General features: G+C 38.9%; 1 pseudogene across 1 annotated transcript; it reads right to left on the minus strand.

Moving 5' to 3' along the window:
- Positions 1–3,074: 3,074 nt before the first annotated feature.
- On the minus strand, positions 3,075–12,535 carry LOC149112745 (cytosolic Fe-S cluster assembly factor NUBP2 homolog; annotated as a pseudogene). Its single transcript, XR_016207141.1, has 9 exons — positions 12,361–12,535; positions 8,695–8,835; positions 7,838–7,926; positions 7,215–7,325; positions 6,535–6,606; positions 5,978–6,068; positions 5,383–5,492; positions 4,639–4,705; positions 3,075–4,234 (listed from the first exon to the last, which is right to left on the minus strand). The product of XR_016207141.1 is annotated as a cytosolic Fe-S cluster assembly factor NUBP2 homolog (transcript).
- Positions 12,536–13,747: the final 1,212 nt, after the last annotated feature.

Raw genomic sequence — 13,747 nt, forward strand, 5'->3', positions numbered from 1 at the left:
GACTCTATCCATTGAATGGTTTTTGATTTTATTTTTTATTGCGTGGCGATGAACACGCTCTATACATTAAAATCCGTGCAAATTGATACAACACAGAAAGGATTTTTCCTTCTGCTTCCTGTTATTCAAAATGACCAAAATAATTCGCCTCGAAAAGGAAATCGATTAACTGCCCATAGTGTTTCCTAGCGCGACATTAAATGCCTATCCTCGGTTCAAATCGTAGATAAAGTTATGAAACTAATTTTTTCACAGCTTGAGCGACGATTTTGCACAGTTTGGAGAAACTGTAACTGGGTGCACTAAATGAAAACTTCCAAGAAATTCACTTTCAGATAAAATTGTTGCTCTGACCACTTGAGCTCTTCGAGTATCTTAGTCCAAAAATAAAAAAATATATCACATATATCAGACCTTTCGTTTGATATCGGTAGTATAACTGCGCAGTGAACAGTTCAAATATTAGTCATGAAAATGTACTCACCTGAACAAAACGGAGACGTGTGCAATATTCCTCAAGCTCTTAAATGTGCTGAAACTTGAGATTCGAAAACTAAAATCTTCGGCTACCTCTGAAAATATTTCATTTTCTAGAGATAAACAAGCATAATGCAGAGAATAAATTGTTTTTAAACTGGTCGGATGATCACGCAGCACGTTCTACCCAATCACTTTTTTTGAGTTACTTTTTTGTATAAAAAAAAAATAATACTTCTTAGTCGGTGGGTCTGGAGTATGTTATCATCGGGTCAATGGATCAATGGATGAGTAAGAGATGTATATATGTCACACCAATCAGATTGGAGCTACTATAAACAACCAATCAAATAATGTGTGCGGAGATTTCATCCTGATTTTAGAACGGCCATCATTGTTTTTCTACAAACAGAAACAGGTATTCTTCTCACATTTCCGATGCTTCATTTACTATGGTTGCAATTGAGCCCAGGACTTTGTGGATCAGTTTCAAAAGAGTTCAGAATTCGATAATGAGCCGAAGAATCATAGTCTTTGGAATACACTAACATGTCATCAAGGCTTTGCCTCGGAAAATTTCGAATGAAATGAGTATCAGCCGCTCGGTAACTTGGTGAATTCTAGGACAGGAACGATTGTTTTTAGTGCAAAATGCACTATTGAGATTTCGTCATTGATGGTATTCCCAGGCTCCCATCAATATTATTTGCCTGATGTGCAGTTCACGAAAAAAGAATTGAGTCCAAACCATTTATGTTTGCACAAACTTTTTTCAGTTTGGGAATGCAAGTTTCAATTAAGTAACGCTGTTCACGGGGTAACACTGTCTTCTCGTTGAAACGTTCCTTGGAATCGATACTGAGATACTCATTTGAAGTGGTTTTCTCAGTCAAAACCAAAGAAATTACGGATGGCTAGTTATGAATGGGAACACCGCTGAGATTTGAAATTTGTTTTTGTTGCAGGTAAATGTAACAAGATATTTTTATTTGTTAGTTTCAAATGGTAACTTGACACTTTTTTTCCCGCACGAGTGGTTGCAATTGAAACTGACGAGTCAGTGACTAGAATGCTATCGGTTAATACAACTAGGGAGGGTTTCAACGAGAAGTATTGAAGGTAGAGATCGTTACTTGGTCGAAATTATATCCTACATCGGTGAGAGAGTCACCTCAAAGACTGATGAAATTAATTGGCGGTTTCAGTAAGTGCCACGGAGTCTGCGGCAATAATTGCGGAGTTTCTTTTATCACAAATTTACTAGTTTTACAACTAACTACTAACGCGGGAAAGTTTCGGCTGAATATGAACTTTTTGCTCCCTTCGATTCATGGAAGAGGAAATAAACAAGCTGCTATGGAGAAGCAATTCGTTTCCATTCTTTATTTGAACCTTGGTAAACACGCAATAGTTATAAAACAGCAGACGAAATTTCTTGAATCGAGCTACGGTTGATTCCAGAAGAATCGACACTGAAGGCTAACTTGTCTGCGTATGCGTTTCGAGCAAATTGCTTTTGTTCTTAAGAGAATAGCACCATAAGGATAGCAGTAGGCTCGATTTCCAGCCGCTGTACGGGTAACGAGCCCGCGCTCCTCCCCCGAACTCTTCTGGGGGAGGAACAAAGACCGGACGCGGCGATAGCGGCGGAAATCGAGCCTAGGTAGCAAGAGATTTGCGAAAACATAAAGATAGTTTTGTCACGTTTTTAAGAAACCAACGTAAGTACGTCACGTTTTGCGCAGAGCACTCGGGTACCTGCCCCACCTAGCCCCTTTTCCTGCAAGGCTAACTGATTAATTGAAATTAATTAATTAATTACACAAACATTAAAGTTTACACCTTATGGCGTTTGCGTCTTGTGTTAGTAGCTTAGCGAACAGCAGCCCCCTAAACCATCCTTACAGTGCACTCTGTACGCTAGTGCACTCTGCAAGGTTTGCAAGGTCACATGTTTTTTCGAAGTTGACCACTGCCCAGGTACAGGTTTTCGATTGGATCCCAGGCTCAAGCAAGGTTAACTTGTTGTAATCAGGAGCTCTGCTCTTAGGCTTGGCTAAATCTATATATTACTTAAACTGGTTCTTGCATAGTTAGTAGATGGGAATCATTCCCCTCTACTATGGTTCTTGTTATAAAATGAGTCAAAAAAATTATCCAGAATCAACACTAATCTGCCGTTTCTACAGACTGCATGATGTTTAGCTGTCTTGCTGGGGACAGTTCCATGTAGTTCTTATAAACAAAGTCACTGAGCGATTGTTAAAATCAAAGTAGGTCTAATATCACATTTCCTAAGGAAAAACAAATTCTTAAAATGTTTTATTTTTCGCTGTACATCACAACCAGACACACTTGTTGGATTAACCTTATTACTATTGTTGAACGGAGTGCTGCTAAATCCAGGGGCTTTTAATTCACAAAAAATAACTCTTGTATTGCCACGCTTGCTCACTAACCCACTAAATTAAAACCAAAATTGGAAATCTGGCATCCCCGAGTTAATTTCTCTTACACGTAAAAGTAACTCAAACGTTGATTATTCATGCAATTCTTAGAATCACAAAATACAATGCAGATAACTGAGGCAGTACCACTTGTTTTTATTTCCATTTTTATTTTTTCATTGACCTTTCAGTTGCAACATTGTATGAGTTTCTGAACAAAGAATCTAAGGTATAATATTGGCCATGTAAAATTATGATTTACAACTATTTGGATTAGGAACCTCATTCAAATTGTTTTTCTGGTCATAAATCATTTCTGCTTGTCAAAATTAAAGTACAATCATTTAACGTCACCTTGATAGCGAAAAACTGCATTCAAATCTTATTTCAACACACAGTTACACTAATATATACAACTACAAAACTAGTTCCGTTTATGACCTCTTAATTTGGTCCCCATAACAGATTTAAATCCGAGGTGACCTCATGTAATCATGCATGAAATATACACTTTGATACCACAAGTTAAACTAGAAATATTTTTTATTTTTTATTTCAGTCTACGTATCTATTTATTTATTGGTTTATTTCTATCTTATTATTATTGTTTCTATCTGGTTATATTATTGTCAGTTGTTATTATTTGGTATCAAGTTATATTTTTCATGCATGGTTACATGAAGTCATCCCAAATTCAAATCTTTACTGGCAACCAGCCAAAGATGTCACAGACAAAACAAGCCTTGAAGTTGCATATACTATGTAACCATGTATCGAAGGAAAATTCGAACGAAGCTTTCCCCAAATCAAGATGCTGTTCAGTAATCATACTTTCTTGCTTTAACAAGTAGAACTTTGAGAAGGAGGCTATTGTGCATGGTTTATATGCTCCCACAACAATGCAATGCTTGGTTTAAGTGAGTGGCAAAGGCGTCCATAGAGAGGTGAAGCCATATTTTTCTATGTTTTCTTCCTTAATGACAAGAGCAGGGCTTGATTGATGATTGCCATAATTCTCATCACTGGCTTGATTAATAAGAGACTGGCACTGTAAGGAGAAACCAGTGGTTGATCACTTGCCCATCTCAGCCACATTTGTCCAACTGTATAAATGCCACATACTCAACAACCAGTTTTTGGAAAAAAAAGTACTTGTTCCTTCAATCACTGATCTCCATTGCTTTCCATTTCTAACAGTTTGGAAGTGATTGTGTTTACTGCATTTAGTGTTGGTGAGTTAGGAAACAAGTCAATAAAGGCTTGACCGTCTTCTAAGGGTTGCATCAGACTGGGATCCAGTGGAATAGAACCTACAAAGAAGAAAAATTATTCTTTCAAGAGCTGAAAGCAAGATATGGCTAGAAGACTCTCCTCTGTGAAAACTGATTGATTTCAAAGTCAAATTGAACACATCACATAAGTGGGAATTTTCTGCAATTTGCAATGACCCCTTGGCCTAGACTAAATCACAAACAATCTGTTCTACTTTTTGATAAGCTTGACACAACAAAGAATTTGATTGACATTCCTTAAGCTTCCGGCAAACAAGACCATTGCGTTTCCAGTAATATACTTCACTGCTTAATACTAAATTTAAATATAGACAAGTGCAATACATGGTGAACAGACCATTTTCCGTGAAACATGATCTAGATCGTCCCTCATCCCTCTATCTCCTTCCTGTGTAGTCACCTATGATAGTAAGTATTTTTACCTAAAAATAGAACATCACAGCTCTTTGCCAAGGCTTCACCTCCCTTATGAAACACATTTGTGCATTCCTAAAAGAAAGAAAGTGTAATATTATTTCACACTGATGATGAAGGTACACTAGAACAGTCAAAAATACAACAAGTCATACATGTAGTATATTAAATATTCTTTTCAATATCATATAAAGAAATAGCCTCCTCCACACATGCATTTCGCATGGACTTGTCAGGCAGTGGCTCCTCCCAGACACTGTACATGTCGGTGTGTAGTGAAAGGTCTTAAAACCCTGACTGTATTTAAAGGTGAAGCAAAAGATACTCGTGTGACATCCAGTTTTTTTAAGGCCCAAACCAAGAAAAATGATATCCAATTCAAGGGAAAAAACTATGAAAACTATGAAAAAACTATGAATGGCACAAATGGGTCAGCTGTGTTTCACTTCTGTGACACTGGAAGTTTAAAAGCAGCAAGTGTAGAACTTATTTTCTGTTTAGCCAGGCATTTTCACACTGCAATGTAAGCAGACACAATTTAGGCAGGTATGTACCCCATCTAAAGATCACACAGTGAATGTCAACAGGGGCAAAAATGATACCCTATTTAAGGATTGAGAACGTCAAAAGCTATACCCTATCCCTTGGTCAACACAAACCTATATAGCCTATATGTGGGAGTACCCCTGCTCCCCCACCCCCCCCTCAGGTGTTTCCTCTAAAGAGCATCTGTATAGGAGGCTAACACTTACAATACAATGACGACACACAAATCCACTTATGTTCTCCACCACTCTAGGATTGGGATTTTAGTTTTCTTGCAGAATGTTAGTTCTCTTCTGACGTCAGACACTGCCACACCCTGAGAAACAACAGAAATGTTATTCAAAAATCCATCAAAATGCCAAGTATTACATACTAGGTCATTCTGGTGAATTTCTTGCAAATCTTTTATTAAGCAATTGAAGATGGAGAATTATCCCATGCCCAGGAACAACTGCTGATATTTTTCTTTGAGAACAAAGGGGAAAAAAATGAGGATTAAAATTTCAAAACTGGAGACCAATTAAATTGAGAATCAACTGATACTAAACTAATCTTAGGTTTGGCCAAACAATGATTAGAGCCCATTCCACCTGAATTGATTGACTATTAAAAGGCTAGTAAATGCCTAAGTGAAAGGCTGGTCTTTCTTCAATGCTCTTAGGGCTAAATCAACAATTTGTATTAGTCAGAATACACAAATTTTAAGAAACGTAAACTTTCTGAAATCCAAATTAGGCTTACTAATAATTGACAACATTTATAGAAAGTTTAATATAAAATAAAATACTTTAAAATGCATACCTGAGGGGTAGTGACAAAAATTGCTCCATCTGGATTGTAATGTTGCAGATTTTCTACTAACTGTAATCATTTAAGTGCTCATCAGATGTTCCTGGATTGAACAAAACCAATCTTAGAACACAGCAATAATGATAGGATTACACTGCATACTGCAAAATGAATGTGCCCTATTGTACTATCAGCATTTAGTTAACAATAAAGAGTACATCTGCTCCGATCAAGGGAGATCGTCTCCAGTCTCCTGGCATGGAGTATTGTTACCTCTCCCTTAAATGTTCTTAATGTGGAGCCAGCCTACTGCTGGATACCCCCTAGTATCCCCATATTTTTGCAGTTCAGGTTGGCCAACAACTTGTTAGTACTCATCTCTTTTCTATGTGATGAGAGGTATTGCAAGTCAAGTCTCTTACCTAAGAATGCAGTACAAAGACCCAAAAACAGGTCTTGAATCGAGCCTTATTGATCTACAGTGTATTACGTTAACCACTGGGCCACTGTACCTCACCCATCAGTACATCACAAGCCTCAGAAAATAACATTTTATATTGTTATCATACCTGGAGGTGTATCCATAATCTGGCAATCCAGGTCACCCCAACACACTTCTGATGGAAACTGCTTAATCATTGCTAAAAAAAAACATACCGGTAACTGTCGCTTGAGAACTCAACGAAGTCTACAGAAACATCAAAATGTTTGTAGCACTCTACAGAATTTGCTCCATTTTAAAAATCATTAATAAAAGCACATTGCAGACAGTATGGTGCACTGGCCTGGAACAAAGTTGTTTTAAAATAATAGTAAAACATTTTGCTGATTTCAAACATCTTCCTTTCATTCAAAAGCTCAGAAAAACCACAGTGTTTCCAGAAGTAGTTGCATAACTTTGTACAAATAGTGTAGTGTCACGTAAAAAACTTTGTAATTTATATATCAACTAGACATAATACTGCCCCTAAGAAAGAAAATGAAGTATTGTTTGCTCGCTATCAATAAAGCCTAATTATAGCTACCTTTAGTTAGAAAACATTTTTTGAGGTTTCCAACATTTCAAACTAAGGTAATTTTGTCCATTACAAAAAATGACTCAACATGTGGTGGCATAGCTCCTTGAAGTGATTTCAGTACAGTTTCAATAATGGCGAGACACTCGGATCTAGCTTTTATTAAAAAGTTTGAACAGGTCAAGGTAAGTCAAAAAATATATATTAAGTAAAGAGCATAAAGGAATAAATACCATTTTGCCTAGGTCCTCTCCACAAGATGGCATCATCTCTGTTATTTAACATTTTCTTCAATTGACATAACAGCCAGTCATTGGTCCTTGTCTGTGTAAACTGGAACCCAACTGAAAAGAAAGGTTCACTGTGATCTTTAGAAAATAGTTGTAACACCTTCGGCAAAGAACATAGGCAAGCTTTGATGTCAATAACATAACAGCTGATCTTATAAAAAAAATTTAGAAAGTGACGTGTGTATACATATGAAAAGTATAATAATCAAAACACAGGTCTGGAGCATTTATACTGCAAATAATCTAAATTTTGTGAATAAAAAAACTTCCCAAGATCAAGCAAGTTCACCCACAAAAGTAAGAAGGATGTGAGGTAGTAGCCCCCGACAGACCAGCATTCCATGTAGGGGAAGCTGCAATACTTCAAGTCAGTTTCTTGCCATCACACAGGAGATAAGGAATTCTCATGTAATGAGTCACTTAAGTTCATAGACACTCTTTCACTGTTACATGTACACATTAAACACAAGTGTGAGTGTTGTTACAAGATGTAGATTGCATAATGTAGTGAATGGCTCCCACACAAATTATGGCTTGAGAAGACGATCCTTTATGATATGACTTACCCAGCAGAACACTGGTGTATATCTTTTCCCTCTACGTTCATCATCCTTGGAATACTTGGTCCACATAACTCAACATCCAGTATGCCAACCTGGAAGATAAAGAATACATTCTTGAAGACACTTCTCCAGAGATTTTCATCAGGGTGACTCTGGGGTAGGGTGGGGAAAGACAGAAGGTGCTGGGGGGAAGGCAAAGTGAACGTTAATTTTGAATCCAGGAAAGGATTTTTCCTTAAGTGTCACCAGTTCACATATCATGTGGCCAATACTGTAAATATTCTGATAACAAATCTCTCTCCCAAACATAGAACATGAAAACAAGACCAATCCAAAACATAGAAAATCATCCCATAAAGCTGCTCCCCACCCCGGGGGGGGGGGGGGTACTTTGGGAATTTCTGGGTGGGGATGTGCTGCTGGGACCCTGGAACCCTTAGCCTATACCAGAGCTCGTTCAGCTGAATTTTGCTACCCTATACTAGAGTAAACTCCCCAAATCCCCCCATCTATCGACACTGTTGAGGCTGATTTGCGTAAATTTAAATTTGCCGATTTGATTTTTTATATTATTGAGTGGCAATTCCTGGTTTCCTTAGTCTAGATAAAATCTTCAACCAACTAGTCAGTTTTGTGAAAAATTATACCCTATTCTAGACCCAAACACTCTGATTTATATACCCTATCCTAGAGTAAACTGTTTAAAAACCATACCCTTCACAGCGGCACATACCTATATAGCCCATATATGGCAGTGCACCCCCCCCCCCGGGCTCCCCACCCAGCCCCTGCACTACGTGTGAATCAATGACTTAATGCGGGTAAAGGTAAGGCAACAGAACGCAAGGATTTCAGCTTACCTTCTTTCCTTTGTTGTAAAGAGTCCATGCTATCTGTGTCATAAACTCCTCCTTTTCCATTTAGAATCACGTGCTTGATAGATTTTAACACTTCTTCAAGAGTTTGCTCCAACCGACCTGAAATTTTGTGTTCAGTAGTTGTTTATTTCAAGTACAATTATTCAAAATGGTGGCTAGAGGCCGTACAGGATGAACATAAGCGGAAGTTATGTGTAATTTAAATGTGCTAGCAGCTAAGAACATTAAATAGTACTCATTTGGAATATTATTTTTACGGCAGTCCATTTGGGTAGTCCATAGACTGGGGGTCTCTTCAGACATAGTTAGTAGAGGAGACTACTAACTATGCTTCAGACAAGAAGGAAGTGACTGGGCACATTTTCCAGCGCTTTTCCATAGAGGAAGTTGGAATTGTATTCGAAAAAATAACATAAAATGACTTATACTTCGGCCTAGTTTTGCTTTAAAGAAAAAGAATAAATACACCCTCTGTGCAATTTACAGCAATTTTTAAGACATTCGTTGCACGACAGTACTCACCGTCCGCCATCTTGAATTTGAGAAAGAAACTGCTGATCATCCATTCGTACAGTCGGCTCAAGAAGTTTTCCCGCCAGCTAGCTGAAACTTGAAAGGTCATCCTCGGAGACCCAGGGGCAGTTAGTCGGCGCGATATTTTCGGGCGAAAGTTTGCATCAAGAAGTAAACTTTCGCCCGAAAATATTGTGTCGCCCAAAAATATCGCGTCGTCCCGACTAACTGCCCCAGCTGGGTCTCCGAGGATGCTGAAAGGTTGGCGTCAAATGTCAGTCATCTTCCGCCGTCAGCCTAATCGGTCGGGGATTAAGCTGAGGGTGGGAGATGACTGGCATTTCAGGCTGCTGAAAGATATGTACAAAACCACAAATGAAGTCAGGGAACGCGGAGGGGGAGGAAGGGCTATAGCCCTGCCGCTTACTTGCTTGGGTTGAATTGTTTACGGCTCCAGTCCAGATGACATGAATAATGTACGAAATTTGCTACTGGAAGGTAACAAAACGGCGGAACAGTGATCCCTTATGGAATAATTATATCCCACAAGTCATTTGAATTTTTCAGTATAAACACAAGCCTTTAGGCGGGTGTGTATACTAAGAAAATACAAGTGTCTTGTGGGATATTCCGCGGTATACCACTCGAAAGCGACAGTCAGTGCTCGACTTCTCGAAATAGTCGGATTACCGAAGATGTTCGAAAAACTACGATTTTCCTAGAGGTTACCAAAGGTTACCGAAGATGCTCTATTTACCGAATTAGTGGGATTTCTGACGATGGTCTTCTTTGGCAGTAAATCGATTTTCCGAACTAGCCGGATTTCCGAAGATATTCTGCACATGCTTCGACAGAGGCGTCTTGCCAAAATAGTGGATTTCCGAAGATGTTCGACACTCTTCGATTTTCCCAGAGGTTACCAAAGATGTTTCATTTGCCGAATTAGCCGAATTTCCGAAGATTATCTTCTTTGGAAGTATAGTCGATTTTTTCGAATCACTCGGAGTTTCGCGGAGGTAACCGAAGGTTACCGAAGATGTTCTCTTTGTCGAATTAGTCGGATTTCCAAATATTGACTTCTTCGACAATGTTCGATTTGCTATATAAGTCGTATTTCCGAAGCTATTCTGCGCATGATTTGACAGCGCTCGATTTGCCAAATTAGTCGGATTTCCGAAGATGTTCAACAAAGATTACTGAAAATGCTCTTTTCGCCGAACTAGGCGGACTTCTTCGACAGTGCTCGATTTGCCGAATTAGTCGGATGACCGAAGATGTTCGACAACGTTCCATTTTTCTAGATGGTCCGAAGTTTTCCGAACGTCACAAAAAATCGGACGAGTAAATAAGGAATGATACCGGGAGTGGGTTCCTGTCTTCGTTTCCAGTTCTACAATGCGTTAAGGTACAGTTTGGAGGATTTTTAAAAACACCCATAACAAGGCTTCGATTGACTGCGGAATAAACGTGGTATAAGCCCAATCAAAAGTTAGAAATAGTCATAGAGAGCTATTTTTCACGCATTCCAAGACTCTACAGCCCTAAATTGCTTGACATAGCCACACATTGGCCTATATAGCTCTACACAACAATACACCTTCATACAATTGAGCTGATATATCCCTACCAAGAACCCTACATCTTCCTTATAGTAACACAACGTCCTTAGTAAATTCGCATAACCATATATGACAAGACTTTAAGCTTGATTACATTCCAGAACTGAAATAACTTTAAAGTACAGTCATTCAAAACTTTGCAATTAGTTATTATTATTAGTTAATTAGATATTCCCTATTGCTTTACATAGTCCAACATAGCATTGCATATAGATTATTGACTAAGCGTAAGGTCAACTGGAAGAGGGCTGGATATTAGCCAAGTTCCTTGTTCGTTGAGGCCAGGAAATCGCAAGAGTTTCGTCGTAGAGAACATCGCAAGGACGCAGCAAGCAACTTTTTCTGTCTTATGTAATTTATAACAAGTCAATAAACTGTTTAGAAACAACAAAAGAAAATAATTAGTAACTTAACTACAACCCCACAAATTTTAGGGTAACTTCGGCACTATCCATAAATTCTCTTTTCATGAAGAAGTTCTTCTCATTCTCGATTAACCCAATAACTGAATATTTGTTCTTCATGCAGAAAATAGAAACACAACATGCAAACGCTGCCTAAGCACACTTGTCCACTTTGATGTAAGAAAGACTCCAAACCAGTCTTTATCCATGGCATGCATTGGGTGAAGCATTAATTCAACATACAAACTACTCCTGACCTTATCAGTGCTTCTAGAGGTAAAAATGTAATATCAGTTCAATAGCCAATGGCATTGTTGTTGTATAGGAACATGAATTGCTTAAAGCTAAAAAAGCTTAACAGGAGATAGAGGTTCATCTGCTCCATTCGAGGTTGATCATACAATCGGATATTGTGTCCACATTTCTTCCTTCTTCCGAGTTACTGAGAAGTACAACTAGCTCTCGAAAAACCCGGATCAAGTGCTTATTAATTCTTTCAGAATTTTGACTGCAGAAAACAAACAAACAAAAAAAACCGTGCCAGAAACGACAGCCTGCAAACCCAGCTTGAAATACAGACACAGCCCTCGGGGGGTCCATATGAGGACATATGAAGTCAGAAGCGCTGAGGCAGTACAGGAACGGTCAGAAATCAACCACCCTATTCCGACACTCCATCCAGACTCATGCTTCCGGTGGATTGTCGCATGGTACTCATGATACCTGCGTGCTGTGTCCAACAGGATAGGTTCCCAACTTGCGAGCACGGAATGACTAGTCGACCTCTCGACTGCTACCACCCCTCTGGACGTGAAAGCAAAACAAGCACTAAGAGGAGCGCACGAAACTCTCCACCCAGCTTAGGAATGCGTGATTGCCGTCCGCGATCATTCCGATTTCAAAATGGACGTTTTATTAGCTCGTTTTAGCACTGATCTCGGATTTTTCTAAAAACAAGTCGTTACCTGTGTCCTTATTTACTTATCCTATCGTTACCAGAATTGTGCACCGCCGGGTTGCTCTCAGGAAATACTTTTCCGCATTCCATCTTACTGGATTTTTCTGAGAAACAAGTCGATACCTCTGTCCTTATTTACTTATCCTATCATTACCAGAATTTTCCACAGTCGGGTTGCTCTCAGGAAAGTCTTTTCCGCTTTCCATCCCACTGTCCGAGGCATTTCTCCGGCCAGGAATCACTCCAGGTTTTCCACGGTATGGATCCTTATAAGCCACAACTGAACCAGGCTGATGATCAGTAGACCACCGGGATTGCGACACCGACATGCATGTCATGTACGTACTGCACAGTAATCAGCGCTTCGAGGACTAATCTAGAAAAAAAAAGGCGTTTACATTAATAATTCACAAAGGAAAATTAAGTTTAAACGTTTCATAATTACATTTTGTCTTCGGTCTCTTCGTGTCTTATCACAAAGAGTTTTTTTTAATGAAAAATGAAACTTATTTACGACGGGTAAATGTGCGAGAGTCATCTCCTCGAATAAAGTAACTGCTTTCCATGCACTCGATTTCTAACTCAAGCGTTTTAATATAATTTTCAGATCATTGTTCCACGGTACTGGTGTTGAAGCTTTTCTAGGAAAATTAAACATCGAGTTTTTGCTGGCACTTTGAATTGTTGTTGAGCCCGAAAGTCACTGAGAGTGACTTTCTTAAGAGATTGTTTAGTCCTTTAATGTATCATATGAATGAGAAACTCGTACTTACCTCTAAGAAGGCTTTTCCATTGCACCGCCTCTCTTATCTGTCTCCGCATACTACAACATAGTGACTGTATCTAAATGTCTCACCAGTGAAGAAGAAATTAAGACGGATTGCATCGTTCAACATCTTTAATCCTGTTTGTCGGTTGCCACTAAAGATTAGTACAGTGCAGTTCTGAAATGTCCTAACTGGTGAGAACCACAGAGCCCAGCAATGCTTGAATCAAACCGTTTGAAGGATCGTTGCCATCTTGTCAAGCGAGCTTTCAGTCTCATGGCTTCAAGAAATTAAACTTGTTGACGTGAAAATAAATGTTCAATGTTTAAACAAAACTCGCTGTATCTTTTTAAAGCTTCGCTCGCATCGCTAAAAGTCAGCAAACCTGACGCGAAGTGGATAGAGCTCAAACTGAACTAAACGTCGGTTGAGAAATTTGAAAATGAAAATTGGCTTAGGCGAGCATGGACAAAGGAAACTGCGTCGTTAAGTTTGAATTTCATTATCAAATGTGTGAATTTCTCGCGCATAGCAAGGAATTGACAATAAGTTTTGTAAAGTATCAAATCAGCGCATTTAAGTTTTCATTGTATCATTTGCATAACAGGCAAAGGATTACTTCAGAGACCACTGATTGCCTCTTAATTCCCTTAACGTTAGTTTCTAAATTTCCTGGCGCATTTTTCATCGCGCTTTTGGCCGCATCACATTATGTTGACTTTAAAAGCGCGGGAAAACGGGAGATAAAGCCGTGGCGTTGCCACAAGTGTTAGA

The sequence above is a fragment of the Orbicella faveolata genome, unplaced genomic scaffold (genome assembly GCF_042242905.1).
Source record: "Orbicella faveolata isolate gen_17 unplaced genomic scaffold, um_ofav_v1 contig_2, whole genome shotgun sequence".
Classification (NCBI taxonomy): domain Eukaryota; kingdom Metazoa; phylum Cnidaria; class Anthozoa; order Scleractinia; family Merulinidae; genus Orbicella; species Orbicella faveolata.